We start from the raw sequence: 19,345 nt of genomic DNA, 5'->3' as shown, positions 1-19,345 counted from the left end.
ACGGAATGACAAAATCATTCATTTGGCAGGCTGACATATTTACGCTACTGTATTATCACAGTACCAGCTTAAAATGCGTTCTGACACGCAAGTTTGTACCTGTCACTTGTTATTTCTACCTGCAATGATTTCATGCACACACGCACACACATATCCATGGCTAAAAATTATTTGTCATGCACACAACAAAATATAGCCCATGGCCATTACCGTGTCACATCTGAGGATTCACTTTATCCTGTGAGAAACATGCAACAAACTGACCCGTAAACACTGTTACAGCCGAATGGAAATCAAAAACACGAGATATGCACAAGATTTCTCAAACACAATCCTCAATCCTCTAACAAGCTATTAGCAACATGCTTTTATTTTATTATTTGCAGATTACAGGTAGCTGTCACAACACATTACAGCTCAAACAGATCATATATGCTATTTCATGAGTCATTAACCGCTTAAAGACTTGGTTTATTCGCTTATTTAGGTTAATGCACATTTTTTGTAACTACTGTACAGCGAAAATAAAAAGACTATGTATTTATGAGAAGTCTGTGACTCCTCCACGGAGTTTGTGTGGTTAAGCAAAGAGCATATTCACTTTATTACCTGAAAATGTATGCAGACCCGCAATACATACAATTACATGTTTTAAGCATGTGTCATGTTTAAAGGTCAAGCAAGTGGTCTTAAATCACTAAAACGATATCTGCAGATCACAGGAGGATATATTATATTATATTATATTATATTATATTATATTATATTATATTATATTATATTATATTATATTATATTTGAAAAAGTAGAAAACATCTATTTTTGTATATTGCACATTTGCATAAGGAAAATCAATTGAATTTGATGATGAAAATCTGTAAATAATTTGAAGAAAAGTTATTGTTGTTTTGCATAATTGTAAATCTGACTCGTCTAGTTGTATAAAAGTGTACAGGGATATACTTTACATTTAAACTAACATTATTTAATGAGAGAGACTTAAAAATAAAAAAAAATAAAATATGGAAATTCTGTCATAGATAGATAGATAGATAGATAGATAGATAGATAGATAGATAGATAGATAGATAGATAGATAGATAGATAGATAGATAGATAGATAGATAGATAGATAGATAGATCTGACTGAAAACATCCTCTGAAGATCTATCCATCTCCATCAGGATAAAATGTTTTTACCTGCAAAATAAACCTTTCTATTGATTAACAGTAAACCTTCACTGTCAAGTCTGAGCTGGACCCAAAATGAAACACTAATATACTTAAAAAAATATCTAAAATACACGTCTGTTCAGTGCCTGTTCCTGCTGAAACACCAACCAGTGGTTCAGTCTTTGTGACTGGAGCTCCATTCCCAGTAATAAACCTTCTGTCAAAGCCGCTCCGATTTGTTTCTCTTGCCATCTTGATTTAAAAGGGTGGCCAACTGTGCCTGCTCAGCATGTGTATTCACTGCAGAGCATGGTAGGATATTAATTGCAAAATTGCACCATTCTGTGTACTAACTGTTTTCATACAACTGTTTGAAAACATTTGCATGTATTTATCTGTATTTCTTGGTCACTTTTTCAATTAGAAGCACATTTCTTATTTTACTGCCTTCTTTCGAAAGGTACAATTTTCTTGAACCTTATCCGTTTTATCAAGGCATATTTTCAGATATGTGGATTTGATCTAACATAATTTTACACTTATTTGTATAGTGCATGCCTGCTTGAATGAACCCTTTCATTAAAGCAAATGGAGCGCTTACCAAATGCAAAGAAAGTCCCCAAACCCTTACCCTAAGATTCTACTTTTTCCCTGTTATAGCTGATAATATAATTTTTACTGAAAAATATTGTATTGGAATAATTATTGCTGTATGTTGGAGTCTACTGTATTTAGAATGAAAATTAACAAAAGTTAAATTATTAATTAAAAAAAACGTGTTGCATTATTTATCAACATACAAACATTTCTCAATACTATTTCCTGTTATAAGACAAAAATATTTGGAGTTCTACAATTCTACTAACAGATGCAGGACATATAAAATTATCATCAAGATAAATGTAATTAAATACATGTATTAAAATTAGTCTAAAACGATTGCACAGTATGACTTGGAATAAAAAAAAACACACATAAGAAATGAAATACGAAGGATTGAGAACTATACAATGAATAACCTCCAAATGTACCAATCAATCTTATATGTGTCCTTAGTGTGTAGAAACCTGTTCTCTTCTTTCCCTCATTAGCTGGAGACTGATAGAGACTGACAGGTTTTCAGCAGAACAGATCTGTTACCTATGCAGGGTTTGCTGCTTACTGTAGACTCTATCAAGCTACACATGCAAACCACAACTCTCCATCTAATTTGCATTGTAGGTCAGAGAAGGTCAAAGTTGCGTCTATTATTTATTAAACACATTACATGTTTATGTCTCAATTTGGGAGAATCGTTACACTGTAACACGGTCCAAGACCTTGTGATGGTCTGCGATAGTAGTAATATTAGCCTCCCAATCCTGCCTCCACTAATCTTAGCAAAGCTCCTCTCTTTATTAAAGGATTATGGTGTTTGACAGTTGACCCATGCATCTTAATTTGTCCGTGTAATGCAACGTTCATTCTCGTGTCTCATCAGACACACTGGATTTCTGTCCTGTCCTGAACTGACCATATCTCTAATATTCAACACAGCAGCCGGACGACAGCTTGTGCTTTCCAATTGGCTTTTCTCAGTCAGAATGTGACACTGCCAGATGAGTGCCTTCAGCCAGGTACAGAATAATAAGCTAATTTAGAGGAGTTTCAGAGAACTGTCTAGATTTCTGTCTCAGAGATTTTGTATTGCATCTAAGTAAAACACAGTGAATTAGGACTCGGCAAGAGACAAGAACATAAAATAAAGTTTTTTTTCACTGACTAGTTGCTATAGGTGTGCTTTCATTGTGTCCTCAATATGTCAAGGCAGTAATGTGGATGATAACACTGCATGGGAATCAACATCACTTACATTAGAGAACATGCCAGAGTAAAATAAATTCCCTTTCAGCACTTGTGTTCTGACACACTGCATTTCAGCATTTGATGTCTGCTTACTCATTTATGTGTTTACTTATTTCCCATTTTTTATGTATTTTTACCTCATCCTTTTTATTCATTTATGTTGGTCTTCTTATTTATTTGTATTTATTTTATTTATTCTTTTTTTTAAGAAGCTTGCCTATAGGGTTTGGGATGTTAATGGCATGAGGAATATACAGACAAAGACTAGTGAAAAGATTGAAATCATGGGTCAATGTGGAGTAACATGCTAGAGGCAGGGACGCTAGATGCTAAGGCTATCTCAGAGTCAAAGGTCAAGTGAGTTTAGTAAACTGGCTACAGTTACTATATCTATATAGGTGATTCTATGATTGGAGTGCCATTTATAGCAACACCTTATGTATTGCAAAGTTTCTTTGCTGACCATGGAACTATTGCTTTTTTAACAAATACACCAATAGCAACTATGCTAATAAAATGAGGACATTAAGGACTTAATTTGAAAGTCTTTTTCAATCATCATTCAAAATACGACTATCATTTAAACATCTTTTTTCATTACAAGAACTATGAATTATTGTACACATCAATACACATGACAATGCCATAACCTGTAAAGAATGACATATATTAAAGTTACCAAAAAATGTTTTGTAATAATAAAAAATAAATTTTTGTAGTTATTAATGTAAACAGTGAAAGGTAACATGCAGTTCTAGCAGGCTGGAGCAGGCAAAATGCTGTTCTCTAAATTCTGTAATAGATACTGCTCATGTTTTTAGTTTTGTTTATGTTATCAGGAACATGCACATTGTTGTGAGGGTTCCTTTAGCTTTATCGGCTTTACTTTATGTTTACAATGTATTTTATCTTTACATATTTGTCAATGTAATATCAGAGGTACACACACATAATACTCTAATCACTGAATTACTTATATAGCTAGCTAACCTGATAATAGCCGCCTTCAACCTGTCATACAGCTCAATTCATGCATGTGATATTTTTATTTTGTTATCATAAAAAATTCCTTTGACAATATAAAACATCGGTTACTTTGCTAAAATAAATCTTGAAATATTTCTAACTTCACACTTTGATATTATCTGATAAAATATAAGAAGTTGTTGTGTCCAGATCATTGGTGAATAAAATTGTATTTTATTTAATATAAAAGGTCAACATTTATTCAAAATTGTTCTGTAAGTCTTGCCTTCTAGATTTTTTGCAAATTTCGTCCTGTTCATGTGACAGCATTTAGCAACACTGTTATTTATCTCATTTATACAACTGAGTAGTTGAATGTTGCACAAGTAGCAGATATCACATTACATTGTAATTTTTAATTGCACACATATAATCACACTCTTGATGTCACCCAAATGAGGATGTTCCCTTCTGAGTCTGGTTCCTCTCAAGATTTCTTCCTCATAACATCTAAGGGATTTTTTCCTTGCCACAGTCTCCCAGGTTGCTCATCAGGGATAAATACACACATTGTTCACCTTAACTGTTGATTTCAGTAAAGCTGCTTTGAGACAATGTCTGTTGTGAAAAGCGCTTTAGAAATAAACGTGACTTGACTTGACTGTGACTCATTAGCTACTTTAGTTTCATTTGGTTTTCACTTATCCTGTGTTCAGGTTCTGTTATACTTTTTCAAACCAGTCCTGCTTCAAGAACTAACAATCTACTTCAGTTACTAAGCTTCAGCTTAATTCAAGCTTTTTATTATAAACTTTTCTGCTGGGATTTAAGGCATATGTTTTCTTTTGTTACTTTTTTTCACCTTCAATCATTGATTAAATGTTTGGTTCCCTGGTGGTCTAGTGGTTAGGCTGCGGCGCTCTCACCGCTGCAGCCCGGGTTCGATCCCCGGTCAGGGAACCAACCCCAGACACTCTCAGTGCCGGTCCCAAGCCCAGATAAATGGGGAGGGTTACGTAAAAACATGTGCCAAATCAAACATGCGGAGGATCTGCTGTGGCGACCTGAAACGGGAGAAGCCGAAAGAAAGTTTAATTAATGATTAAATGTTACACAATAAATATGTCATTTTGAAAGAAATGCAATGAGTTACTTCTGTTGCTTAGTCTTAGCAAGTGACATAACTAGAGCACAAAACACCCGATCACAAATATTTAAACTGTAAGCATTTTTTCCCTATTAAACTTCATTGTTTTGTAATTAAACTTTGTTACTGGTGGCACCTACAAAGGATTTCTAAGTATTCAAACCAGGAAAACTCTGGAGACTTGAACTAAGAGAAATGCAGCATTTGTATTAATGGATTAAGCTTTATGTTTAAAATAAAATGGTGCTGATTTATTTATTGAATTTGATGAGCTCCAGGGAGACAATTACCACATACAGTAATTCAGCCTTGTATCTTTTTGCATCTTCCCATGTTTTCTCCTGACAGACTCTCTTTCCTAATTACAGGTTTGTTCTCTACAGCACCGGGTCACCTGGAGCAGACAGGGTGCTGAGGATGAGACAAGTGCCAACCCTGTGCTCACACTAATTCTTTTTCAGCAGGGCAAAACCTCACCTCATGAATAAAACATCCAGCAACATGAGCAATAAAGGCAGCCAACAAAATATTAATTGTGCATATACTTTTATCCAGACTCGGAGCCTCACTGGTGTGCATCCCAGCAATTAAAGCACAAATGTACGCTTATGAAATGTAGGCACATCTGACCGCAAAGCACTCCATGATGGAAACGCCATGTGCAGGCAATATCAACCAGACTGTAAGACACTACTCATAATCAATATTTAGGATGGGATGAAATGATATAAGAGCCTTCAGGTGTACAGAGATTTTGTCTGAGCCACTTAGAGTCAGGAACCCAAAACAAACACTTCCACTAATGAGCCGAGGAAAATGAAAAATTTCAAGTTTCAAATGTAAAGTCTCTTGTGTGCATTAAATTGCAGTTAAATAACCATAACTGTAAAAGCTAAGATCTTGAATCTCCTCTGTTGAAAAAAATCCAGCATAGTCTTCCCTGGAGACCTCAAAGCTAGATTAAAGATCCTAATGCTACATCATACACACATTATGTTCTAGAAAATAATCAGTGGTAAATAAATGAACCTCACTAACCTGAGGATAAAAGTAGTTGCTGTAAAATTTACGTATTAACTAACAGTATAAAAAAGAAAAACAAATGTAACATTAGCTGGCTAGACAAATGTCGGACTTTCAGTAGTTTATGACAGCCATTATGTAGTCCATGTTAATGTACTCTATAGTTTCCAAACAAATTGTGCATCTAAGTTCAATTCAATTTTATTAGTATAATTTTTTTTTGTATAAAATCCAGAGATAAAAATATTTTTTTAATACAGCACTTTTAAACTATAGAATGTCAAATACTTTGCCTAGCTAATGTAGCGCTCTCAGCTGGCTTGGTAAGTAAACTAGAAAGCTACTAAACCACCAACAGCATTGGGCAATGTTAGCTAGGCATTGGACTTTGGATTGGAAGGTCAAAGGTTCAAAGCCCACCTTCACCGACCTGCCACTGCTGGGCCCTTGAGCAAGGCCCTTAACCCGCCACTGCTTAGTTGTAAGGCGTGCTGGATAAGGGGGTCTGCCAAAATGCCTTAAATGTAACAATTTACTTTAACTGTTGTTAAAATGTGATGTTCACTTCAGCATAAATTACTTGGATAAATAATCCAAGATAATCGGATAATTTATAAAAATTAAACAAATAATTAGATAATACATATTTAAAAATAGGATTAAAATATCAAATATTTTTATATAAAATATAATATTATACAAAAATAATTGAATAATTAATTAACATTAAAATGTGTTAGATGGTTCCGCAGATGTTGGATGTTACACTGTGAAATGCTGATTTTGTAAAGGTTTAACTCACAATTTGCAGATCATTATTATGCAGTTTCTTTTAAAGCATTTAAAACTGAAGATAAATTTGGCCAGAGTCGCTCATTTATCTCCCCAGTCTCAGACACTGCTGCTGCTGAATAGGCATTCGGCGCCACACGTGCAGATTTTGAGCAAGAAACTGTGGCACAATGAACCATGTATTTTATGTACTGTAACAAGGGTAAATGTAGTTTATTACTTTTCACACTTGGTAAAAGTACAATCAGTAAGACAACTGGAAAATTAGAAAATGCCTTGACCACATTAGTCAAGTAATAACCTGAGATTAATCCATCTGGGTTTTTTACCAAAGTACCAAACCTGGAACTACATTCAAGGTCTAGCTGACAGGCCCCAGGCATCTTGCATAATTATTGTCTCCTGGAAAAATGTGTCTCCTTGGATCCCCAGTCCACTTAATGACCTCAGATAAATCCTTGCTATCACCAATCACCCCTCCCCCATTCCTCATTTACAACACTCCTGTCCACACTTATTCATTGTGAAAAGAACTGGTTACTGTCAGTCGAAAACCAAAGACTGGCATGTTTTTATTTCACACGAGTGACATTGGCAATGGGCTTAAAAGTTTCAGGATTAAAAGGGTTGAATTTGTTCCCCACCCCTTGTTGGCTTTACCTTTAAAAACTATCTGCAAAAGTAAATGCAACTCATACTGGTATACTTAAGCTAATGTCAAAACACACTTCAGCTAACTCTTCATAAACTTTATAATCCGAACAATTTGCTGCACCACCGATTGATGCTATTTTAAGTCACTCTTCCAGTTTTGACCCCAATGAAATTGCCTTTTCAATAACAGTGAATAGAATAGCATGAGGTAGGTATATTGCCTGTTTGCCCATTCATATTTCAACAGCAAAGATATAAATAATTGATCTCCAACTTGGCAAAGAAATAGATAAAACAGCTCAGAGATATAACAGAGCATTAGTTATTCATAGACTAATTTTTTCCACACTGTGCTTAACCCTTGGCCCATATTAAGGCAGTTTGTATGATGCATGATCTTTTTTTTTTATTTCTGACAATATATTAACCACTGTATGATGCGTATGATCAAATCTGCACGTTTATTTTACTGTTAATTTGTATGCTAGAAGAGGCTGAATATATTAAAAATGGCTTGACTGAATAAATTGCTTTGATAGTTTGCTTGAACCTTCGTGCTCCAGGTGACTAATATATTGACAAATACTATTGACTTATAACACTGAGGTCACTACAACAGGGTCACAGTTCAGCACCCCCACACCCACCTCAATTTCTTCATAAAAACGACAAAACATGGAAAGACTTTGAAACCTCTCCGTCTTTGGCTATGTCTGACAGAGAAGACCAGTTCTGAGACTAATTCTGCCATTTCTGTGTCCACAGGCCTGATCCATTATTCCTTGCCTAGAGAGAAGCACAGGTTCATGTGGAGATGAACACACAGCTATGTCCAATAAAAACACACTCCTGCAGCCTAGAGACTGGCAACAAAAAAATTGCACAGTGCATGCTTTCCTCCCTTCCCTCAGCCAAGGCCATATTTGTTTGTTTTGTTGTGCACCAGAGGTGCGTGCGGAGGTAAGAAAGAATGAAAACAAGAGAAATAAACAAACCCTATACTGTACAAAGGATTATACAGCTATCACAAAGGTGTCCTTTTGCTTCTTACCAGTTTAACAAAAATCCTGAATACTTTATTTAGATTGAACAGATAATGTGTTTAGATATTCAGTCGATAAAATACTGCAGTCGTGGTTTTATTTTTGTTTTTTTTTAAATCATGGCAGAAAGGTTTACAGGGCAATCGAATGAGAAGAGCGCGTTGGGACCAAAAGAGACAATGGAAAAGCTGTGCATGTGGCAGGCTTTTAATTCGGTGTGTGTAAATGAGGTGTCACGTATAAAGCTTAGGGGAACAAAGAAAAACAATGTTCCATTATCCTATATATAATGCATTCAAAGCATTTGTTCAGTCTTCTCAGTAACTGCCTGCTGACAGTCGTGGTGGTTTAAATTAGGCGACTAGTTTGGTTGTGTTTTGGAAAATAGAACCAGCCAATAGTTTTGGCAGGCTAAAAAATAAATAAATACATACAACTTCTTATCAACAAGAATTATTTTTCAAAGCAATTCCACACATACTATATGTAGAAAAGTTTCAAATAGAGATATGAATTTTTGTGGTATAAACACTTACAGAGAGTGACATCCTTTATAACCCTGTTTTTCACACATCTGTACTAAGATTTTTCTAAAATACTTTTTTAATGTTTTTATTCACTTGGAAAAGGCACTTTTAATGCATCTGTTAAAATATTGTATTCTGCAAAAAGAAAGAACGCTTATAACACTGAGAACAATAAAATACAAGGTTCGATGCAGAAATAGCAATAAGCCAATGGAATATGTAAACATCTAAGCAAACAGCCCACCCAAGAGGGTGAATGAGACCTCGAAGTACATTAGCAGGTGCTTGATTGTCATCTGCCAGTGCACACACGAAGGTCAGACAGTGTAGGTGTGCGAAGCTGATGACTGGAAAAAGTATAAAAATAATGTGTACACATGAAAAAGCTATGAAATTGTATCACACACTCCTTACAGGACATGAGGAAAAGCCTGCATTTTCTACCAGGCACCAGTTACTTTGACTTAATTAATTTTTCAACATGAATATCAAGCATGTTTGAGAATTATGGTTCTCCAGCTGTTGACCAACATCGAATGTGAAATAGAAACATCACATGAGATTTCTTCAGGAATTTTAAAGTAGCTAAAAAAAAGTCTTATTTGAGAAAAATCCTTACTGGCCATTTGTCAGTCTGGATCCATGTCATATTTAAAGATTCAGCTTTCCATTATAACATGCAGAAAATAAATATCCGGCCACTGTACGGTATGTAGCGCTATTAAGCTGCGGTCTACTGATGTTTCAAGGTCAAAAGGATAAAGAATAAGGTACAGATGTTTGAGATGGTCATCATGCTATCGTGTCAAAGAAAAGAAAAAACGACAAATCCTCATGTAAAATGTGGGAAACCTTATTTTTGCTGGGTTTAAATGCAAACCTGAAATCGCCTCGAAATGAAAGTGAATATGAGATAGAATGGCTGATGGAATGGGACGCCTGAATGTGTGAACATGCCAAAGTGCGGTGTCTGCGTGTGTGTGTTTTCCCACCAATGCAGAAAAAAGACTTTAAAAGAAAAAGGGTGATAAATAGGAGCACAGCATTTATTGGCTGTTTGTCAGAGATGCTTGTTTTCACCTCAGTGAAATGAACGCAATTGTGTGTTATAGCAGAATGTGTGTGTGGGGAGAGAGAGAGAGAGAGAGAGAGAGAGAGAGAGAAATGCAGTGATATTAGTATTCTGCTGTAGCACTAGTTGCACTTTGTCAGGAACAGCTCTCTAATGGAGGATAAACGTCCTGTTTTCATGACCTGCTCTTCCTATTCCCCTGCAGGCACACACTGCCATCTTTGGGCAAGAGAGGTGGAGCTGCCTGTCTCTCTGTCTCTCTCTCTCTCTCTCTCTCTCTCTCTCTCTCTCACACACAAACACAAACACAGGCCCTCTGGTGCTCTTCCATACCGACAGCTGATATAGATGATTCTACATTATTCTGAACAGTCCTGAGGTAACATCCCTTTAAATAGCAGTGCACACATTCATGTTTACATTGCTGTCAAAACAATAGATCATCAACTGAAGAGCTTGTTGGATGCAGCATTACTTGTCACCTGTAATAAGATGAGAAATCTGATTCCGATTTCATTAAGCCCATCGCTGTCTCGATCACTGCAAAGACATGAACATTTCTGCTGCAAATATTTACTTCAATCACAGCTTTCACCACTACAAGTTATCATTTCTCTACTTATACCATAATTACATATAGCACTAATTTACTGTCCCATATTTGGCCATATATATGAGGATTAGCAGCAGGATACAGGGCAGAATTCTTTTTTACAATTGGGATTCCAAAAAAATTAAGTAGAAAATACAGGAGCAATGAAGTACAGTCAAACCTATTCACAGTCAAGTAGAACAGAAGCACAGGTTTGGAATATGGGGGTAATATAATGTAAATAGATATATTAAGAATCATAAAGAACCATTGTGAGACTGCCCTAGAACAGAGGATAAACAGAGAACTTCATTATCAGACAGAGGTCAAGCTCGTTTAAGAAGCTAATAACCCTTGAATATTTGGTTCTATTGTGAGAATGCAGGTCAATATCTAATGCCCTAACATGAAAGATAATTATTTGTGCAAAGCAGACATATTCCTCTCTAAACCACCACTAAAATGCAGCAATTTATTTGCTGCATGCCCCCCCCAAACATTTTGTAAAATAGAAGAGGTATTTATGTTGAAATGAGACTCACCAGATTAGATTGATTGGATTTTTACCATGCAGCCATGAATTTACACCTACAAATCATCTCAGAGACTGACAAAATTACACCTGAATTAAATCAGTGATGACATGTTTAAGGATTTTATCGATTTCCTGTAGTCCTGTAATGGCCATGACCACCCTGCGGCCCATGTACATATAATAACCTGACTTTTTTTTTGTTGTTGTTGTTTTTTTTTAAACCTGATTGAATTGCATATTAAAAGTAATAATTTACCATGTGATCTTACATCAGATTAAATTCAGCACTAAAATCTTTCCTTTCTTGGACCTGCTGGCCTATTTTCATTTTAGTTAAACAGTATCCTACATTACCCACAGTGGTGCCAGTGGGATTTAGCCCTTACTTCTGTACCTAAGGAGAGATTTAGTTCTTTATTCTGTGCCGCTGCCTCACCTTCTCATCTGTACACTCTGCTCAGACAGATCAGATCCCAAAGCTCCAACTTTCATGCTAATACCAGCGCCATTGCCATTGTGCTTGTCATCTCGTTGATCGCTAACAAGCCAAGTTAAGTGTCTGCACAACTGCATCTTATATCTCTTTTGCATACTGCAACATGTGAGTCCAATGTTTGCTGTCTAGACAAGTTTTCAGTGGGCTGGATTTCTCATTACTGTGAAACTGAAAAATGCTGTAAAATGAGTGAACATGATCGCAGTGACACTTTACTCTTAACATAGTAACCATTATTGTAGATGCCTTAGCAACATTCCCCTGTGACATCAGTGTGGCTGATAACTCTTCACATCTCACTGGTGTAATGACAATACAACATTAATCAACTAATTAGCACCAGTATCACTAAACACATCACACATAATTTGATATAAACATACTTAATGTGTTACAGAGGGGTTTCTTTTTTTCGTTACCATCAAGCCGGCTGGTGGAATCAATCCTCAGATACATAAAAAAAAAAGTTCCTCTGATTAATGAAATCATTAGCATGACATCTTTTTGATTTATAAAGCATTACTTTCAAGAGCACAGCAAAATCCAAGACAAATCTAATGCTGACAGCTTTGTTACATATCCCTGACCAATTTTATGTCTCTGAGTAATAAACCTGTGTTTGTTTAACAATTGCAAGAGAATTGAAAAGCATCATCAATAGCCATTGTTAAAAAGCACAATAGATATGTCCTTCTGCAGCATAATGTAGCTCTGCATGATCACGCGCATATATTCAAATAGTGGATGTGAATATGGTGGTTTTTTTCTTTATTAAAATGGTATTTGCCTCTGCATTAACACAAGCATTTCCTTAGGTTTTATAGTATGAGAGCTTCTGCTACTGTGGCTGAAAAGAAATATGGGTGTGGGGGGAGTCAAACCTTTGTAAACCAGTAGTCCTGTCTTATACAGACAGTGTAGAGTATAACACACACACATATGTGTGTCTTGTATATATATCAGGGCTGTCAAAATGAACAAGGCAAATTTTAGCTGTACAAATAGTATATTTTTAATAACGTGCCAAATTTTAGTGGCACTAATTTAATTAATGCAGCGCATATTACTGGGACATTTTTTATTATAAATATAAATAAATAAGCATAAGAAAGGTGAAATTCAAACCTTCAATTCAACACACATTTATTTATGACATCCTTTCTTGACTCAGATATAAAAAAAAAGAATCAACTCTATCGAATTGTTTTTTTTAAATCACTAAACTTTTGTTTTACTTATACACCAAGTCTCAAACCAAGCACCAAAATCTGCATGATGCTCACATCCAGAAATTAAAACTGTAGCTAAATATTTTAATCAGTTGACATAAATACATACAATAGATGACTTGTTATAAAGATTTGGTTTATATACTGTATGCTGCTTATATATATATATATATATATCGCTTTCCAAATCATTTTCATCTCAAACCTTAAATTTCTACTATAACTATAACCATCCACAGAGAAACTCCAGGGTCTTTCAGATTGTACCAGTAAAATATAATGGCTCCTATCATTGTCCACTCACACTGCTAACCTTCTCGATTTATCCGCACACTCTTACGCACACACACAGACACACACACACACATACACATACAGGTAAGAGTCTTGTTTCTCTGAGTTTCAGCCCAACATAGACTCTTCATCTCCCCAGGGGCAGCACAAAACAAATCGCCTCCATCTGTGTAGGTGACATAAGCCTAACAAACACCAGCCGAGTGTGAAGACGCAGGTCAGGACCCTGTTATTTAAAATGTGCTGTTCATTTGGAGAGCATCTGAAACTCTACTTAAGATGCCGCTTTCTCTGTAGGTGATGAAGTTTATTTTTCTCTCCCGGGAGTTTGATGTTGCCATTTTCATGGCCGCCAAGTCTGCGCTGAACTACTTTATCCAGTTTAAAAATACACAGCTCCTCCCATGCTTCCACAACTTCTGTCACACTTCAGAGGGTGGGTTGAGACGAGACTTGCAAACAGCAAGCAAAAAAAGGATGAGGACCTTCAAGGTAATTTGCCAATCCAATACTGTATGAGAATAAAGAGAATATGTGGTATCCACCAAATATAAAGTGTAGCTTGAGAGAGATTTTTTTTTTACTGAAAGTGTTGTTGCTTCTCTCAGGGTCGGTCTTTCATGCAGGGCATCAATTTCTCCAACAATGTCTCTTCTTCATCCTCTAGCCTTCACAAAACTAAACAGGACAGTCAGGGCTGACAAAGAAGTACTAGATGACTGCTTTTCTCTCGCTCTCTCTCTCTTTCTCACTCATATATATATATATATATATATATATATATATATATATATATATATATATTTACCACTTTGCCCTTTTTTGTATAAGAAAATAAAGAGAAACAGAGAAAGAGACAGAAGCTGAGTTTTCCAAGGAAAGCCAGACACTTTGGTGAAAAGATCGATGTGAGCTATAGACAGACATGAAGTCACATGCTCTGGCCTATTTTTGGATGTGCCTGCTCTGGCAACTACCAATCCTCTGCTGTCTGGGCTCTGTGAGTGATAACATTTTATAATAGTATACAAATCTACAAATGAGAATATATTAATACTTGCATGCTAATACATGCACAAATCCTCAGAGCATCAGAAAATAATGAAGCATGTACATAAACAGTCATGTAGGAATAACCAATAATCTTCTTAAACCTTCTATTATAAACACCATGACACTATATATATACTGTATTTATTTCAGGGAGTTACTAAGGATTCTGTAAACGCTGCAAATATTAGTGCACATTCATATCATTATTTATGTTCATTCTTTTTTTTTTTTTTTTTGTGTGTTTTATTTATCATTACATGAAGTAAAACAATGTACAATGCACTAAACAACAGCAATGCCTATGAGTATTGTTATTTTTCCCAAACTGTACAATAAAGTAGCATGAAACCAAAACTAAATCTAGTTTACTAAACCTTTGAACATACAATTTCGAATAGTAGATGTAGTCACTTGTAGATGTCGAGCACAAGAACCTCAACAGCAGGACTAGTTATGAAGGATGCACTATACTATACAGCACATTTGTGGAGAGTAAAGTCAGATAATAAAATCAGGTACTGATGTAGGATGAGGAGGCCTGGAGTGCAGTCTGTATTACAATTCATCCCAAAGTTGTACAATAGGGTTGAGGCCAGAGATCTATATCAGGCCACTCTTGCAATGCGTACTTTTTTGCAATGTATATACTGTATATTATAGTATGTGTATATTATTTTATCTATTTGGTCCCCTGGTGGTCTAGTGGTTAAGATGCAGCACTCTTACTGCTGCGACCCGGGTTCGATTCCCGGTCAGGGAACCATCCCCAGCCACTCTCAGTGCCGGTCCCAAGCCCGGATAAATTGGGGAGGGTTGCGTTAGGAAGGGCATCCAGCGTAAAAACATGTGCCAAATCAAAACGTGCGGAGGATCCGCTGTGGCGACTCCTAACGGGAGAAGCCGAAAGAAAGTTTTATATTATTTTATATATTTGAATTTATTATTATTTTTTTAAATTATTTTTTTTATTTCTTTCCTTTGCTGCTGTAACAAATAAATTTCCCCACTGTGGGATGAATAAAGGTATATCTTATCTTATCTTATCTTATCTTATCTTATCTTATCTTATGTAAAGCATATCTTTATGAATCTCTTCGTGCACAGGGGCATTGTCATGCTGGAACAGATTTGGGACTTGAAATTTTGAATGCTACCACATCCAAAGACATCCTATACAATAGTGTACCTCCAATTATTTGGTAACAGTTTAGGGAAGAAATGTGAGGTGTCCCAATAATTTTGTCTATATAATAATGTTTAAGGCAGATTCAATACACTGGGAAGCTTATGCTCATAATAAGGAGAACATTTTTCTCCTAATATCTTAGACTTGTTAATTGCACCTGCCTAATTATTCTGGTTTCTTGCCATGTTGCACATGACATGATTTGGGATCAAGATCTTGACCATGTGTTTCATTGTGATTCATTTCCTAAAATTTTTTTTCGCTCTCAACCTTGCTACTAATTAGTAAATTCACCTTCATAGTCATACTGCAAGACTGAATTGTGAGTCTGGAGAATATCTAAATGGAAAGGTGCAAATGAGATTAAAAAATGACTGTCAATCAGGCTACACACCTGTGTGTATCTGTAACAGTAATAGACTCGGTGAAAAATCCTGCCTGACTAATTTCTCTGTTTTTTTATACATTATGTCATGTGTCACTCATCATGTGATACAGTAAAGCATCACACTGCTTGTGACATTTCTGCACATAGATTGTTGTTAACATTAGAAGGTTTGATTCGAGAGGTTTAATGAGTGTTCAGCTTCTGCTCAGTGCAGCACAGGGAAGGAGAGCAGTGGTTGTAGCCTTAGTCTGCTTGAGAAACTTAGAGTTCCCGTGTGCTTTTTCCTTGCTGTTAATTAGATCATTCACCTGTATAATCACGATGAAGCAGTGTGTATGTGGATTTTTATTTAATAAGACTGTAAAGTGCAAATCAGACTATAAAAGTATATTCTGGGAAAATGACTATATTTATATGGTGCTGCTGTATCAATAGGATTAAAATACAGGGAAAGGATAATAATATAATAAAAACATTATTCCTGATTTTCTTATTTCTGTCATCTTCAATATATTCTGTCCTAAATGGGATGTGTTTTTTATTTGTATATAAGCCACTGCTGCAACACTGAGAAACTAATTTCTTTATCAGAGCAGTGAAAAAACTGCAGTTTTTAAAAGTGTTTTGCTCCTGTATTGTACAGTGCAAACTACTGCGCATGCTTTTAACTGAAGTGAAATATACTCTATAAAATGCTATTTTGACTTTAAATGAGAAATCATAATTAAACATTAAATGCAGCTTTATATTAGACATGGTAGGACATTAAACATACAACTTGAAAAGAAGTGTGATAGGCTTTTCTTACAGTTTTCATTCCAATCAAGCAGAAGCCACACCTGATTCCAACTGTATAATTACCAACTGTATAATGTTGCTTGTGATTGGTTGGAATAAAAACCTGCACCCAAAACCACCTTTTCTAAGATTGGACCCTTAGTTTAGAAGAAAAACTTACTGTTAGGACTTGTGTTAGAACATTATAAGCATTTACTCAACTGTCTCTTGTTCTATTTGGAGGTTAGAATTTCACAAAAAAAAGTCCACTATGAGGACTTCCACATATAGGAAGACATTAACTTTTAGTTTTACAAAGTGCTGACACTAAAGACTAAGTCTGGAAATAATACACGTCTCCTCACAGATAAATAAATGTCTCCTTGCAGAAAAGAATTAGAGCAAGTGCGTTAATTCAAAGCTTAGAATTGCCCTGCAATGGGCTCTATACTGTCAGAGCTGCTAAAACAGTAAAGTCAATATATTTTACCCAATCAGATTTAAGAATATCATTCCACTACAGAATAATTGTTTCATGAATATATGTTATACATAAATATACATAATTAGTGGTAGTCTTAGTGATAACAGGCTGTGAGAATCAATAAATGGCACTTTTATTAAAAAGTGCAAAAATTGTATTGAATATAATAATTATATCTTAAATATGCTGAATATTATTTTAGAGCAAAAATCTATGGTTTAAAAGCAAACTTGTGGCGTATAGAAAATGTCTGAAATTAATCACATTTATGACGTTGAATGCTGAATGATTAAAGACGGTAATGGAAGTTTGTTTGGATCAGAGGCACCTCTTTTCCCTTGTCAGAAGTAATTAAAACAAACATGTCTTTTATATTTGGGTCACAGTGTTTGTATGGTGCAGACGAAGCCTTATCTCTCCACATTAGCCTTTACTGAAGACCAATGCGCACTGCGCTGCCATTCTTTAGTCTGCTGTGTTCTAATGATAAAGATGTGCCACCAGATCTTTAGGGCAGGGATGAAAGTGATTTGTTATTTTTAGGCCTGTTCTTTAGGGTGCGATTTTTCACAAAAAGAAAGAAGAAACTGGCATGACTTCAAATCAGATTGCAGTTGAAAGGATTAGGGAACGAGATGAACCGTTAGTGAATATGTTCCATGTGATATTTCCGGTATCAAGAGCATTGAGACCACTATTTAGAACACAAATGCAAGCGAGCATCCATTCTCGTCTCTCACAATGGAAATAATTATGCTGGGCCGGCTTTAGATGCTTTCTGTCCACGCATATGTACATAGCTACTATTATAAAAGTCAATGCCAATCAGGACTGCCGAACGAAGCGCAATTACGCTGTTCCGATACGTGCGAATAGCTAAGTGGCCCCTTTGTTTCACAACGCTTGCTGGCTCGGTTGCTAAGCACAGCTGGGAAAAAGAAGCAGCTGGAAAATTACCATCAGGGTACAGTGCTCAAAGACTTTTCTTAGTAATGTTTAGGCGAGTTCAGATGTGCGGATGCATTCCTCTATATTCAGATGTATTTACGGAGCCCCTGCACCATTCAGACAAGACACATGATAATACACAGCAGGAAGCTGCGAAAAAAAGAAAAAAACTTGACAGCATGCATGTTTGCCTGGCAACTGATCTCGTACTGTCTCATTTCTGGTGTGGTAAGCATATCTATATTTTTGTCAACAGTGTTATGGTGTATTGGGCCTTTCTTTCACTGTAGCCCCTGTACGAATCAAGTGCGATGGCATTGGCTAGCACCTCCAGTCACGCTAGCAGAAAACATGCCTCACAGTCAGCAGCACCACTGGACCCCCATGATGCTTTTTTTCACACTGGGACACACATGCTTTATAAAACATGGCACATAGAACTGGCAGCTGATACTGGTAATGTGAAATGTCTTGTTTTTTAACTGTATACACTGCAACAATCTGTTATGTGTTAAAGATGGGGGAAATAAACCAGCATGACAGGGCCATTTAAAGCAACAAACAGGAATACTTAATGCCTTTTTAAAATCCTGGGGTATCTACTTACACATTTATACACCGTTATTTCCGGACTATTAAGCGCACCCATATATAAGCCGCACCCACTGAATTTTACAAATATTTTTATTTTCAACATAAATAAGCCGCAGTGTCTACACTAATGAACTTTACACAGGCTTTAATGAAAGACACGTTACACATGGTGTAACGGGTGAAATATGTTGCGCTTCCTTTAGGAGCATAGCGGTATTTTTGAATAGCATGCCACTGCATTTTTCTGCTATTACTGCGTGTGTTCAAGACGAGAATATGTCCTTATTATTTTCTGATGCTCATTTCTAAGTTTCTTTGACTAACCCGTAACGCTGTTGCCAAGAAAAATAAAAAAGCACGAGTTTTGGAAACCTGTCTGTGCTTATATGATTTCTGTTGCAACTGGAGTTAGCGAGCTCTCCCTTCACCCAGACTCAACACGTTACAACGGCTTGTATCTAAACAGTAGCCGACCAAGTAAGTCATTGTTCACTGTCTTCCTCCTTCCTTTCACAACTATTTCTCTC

The 19,345-nt window shown here is 36.0% G+C and overlaps 1 non-coding gene across 1 annotated transcript; it reads left to right on the top strand.

Annotated features, from left to right (window-relative positions):
• Window positions 1-15,128: 15,128 nt before the first annotated feature.
• trnak-cuu lies at window positions 15,129-15,201 on the top strand. Its single transcript has one exon. It is a non-coding gene; the product is annotated as a tRNA-Lys (tRNA).
• Window positions 15,202-19,345: the final 4,144 nt, after the last annotated feature.

Source organism: Silurus meridionalis, chromosome 18 (assembly GCF_014805685.1).
Source record: "Silurus meridionalis isolate SWU-2019-XX chromosome 18, ASM1480568v1, whole genome shotgun sequence".
Taxonomy (NCBI): Eukaryota; Metazoa; Chordata; class Actinopteri; order Siluriformes; family Siluridae; genus Silurus; species Silurus meridionalis.
This window is presented reverse-complemented; position numbering and strand designations above follow the sequence as displayed.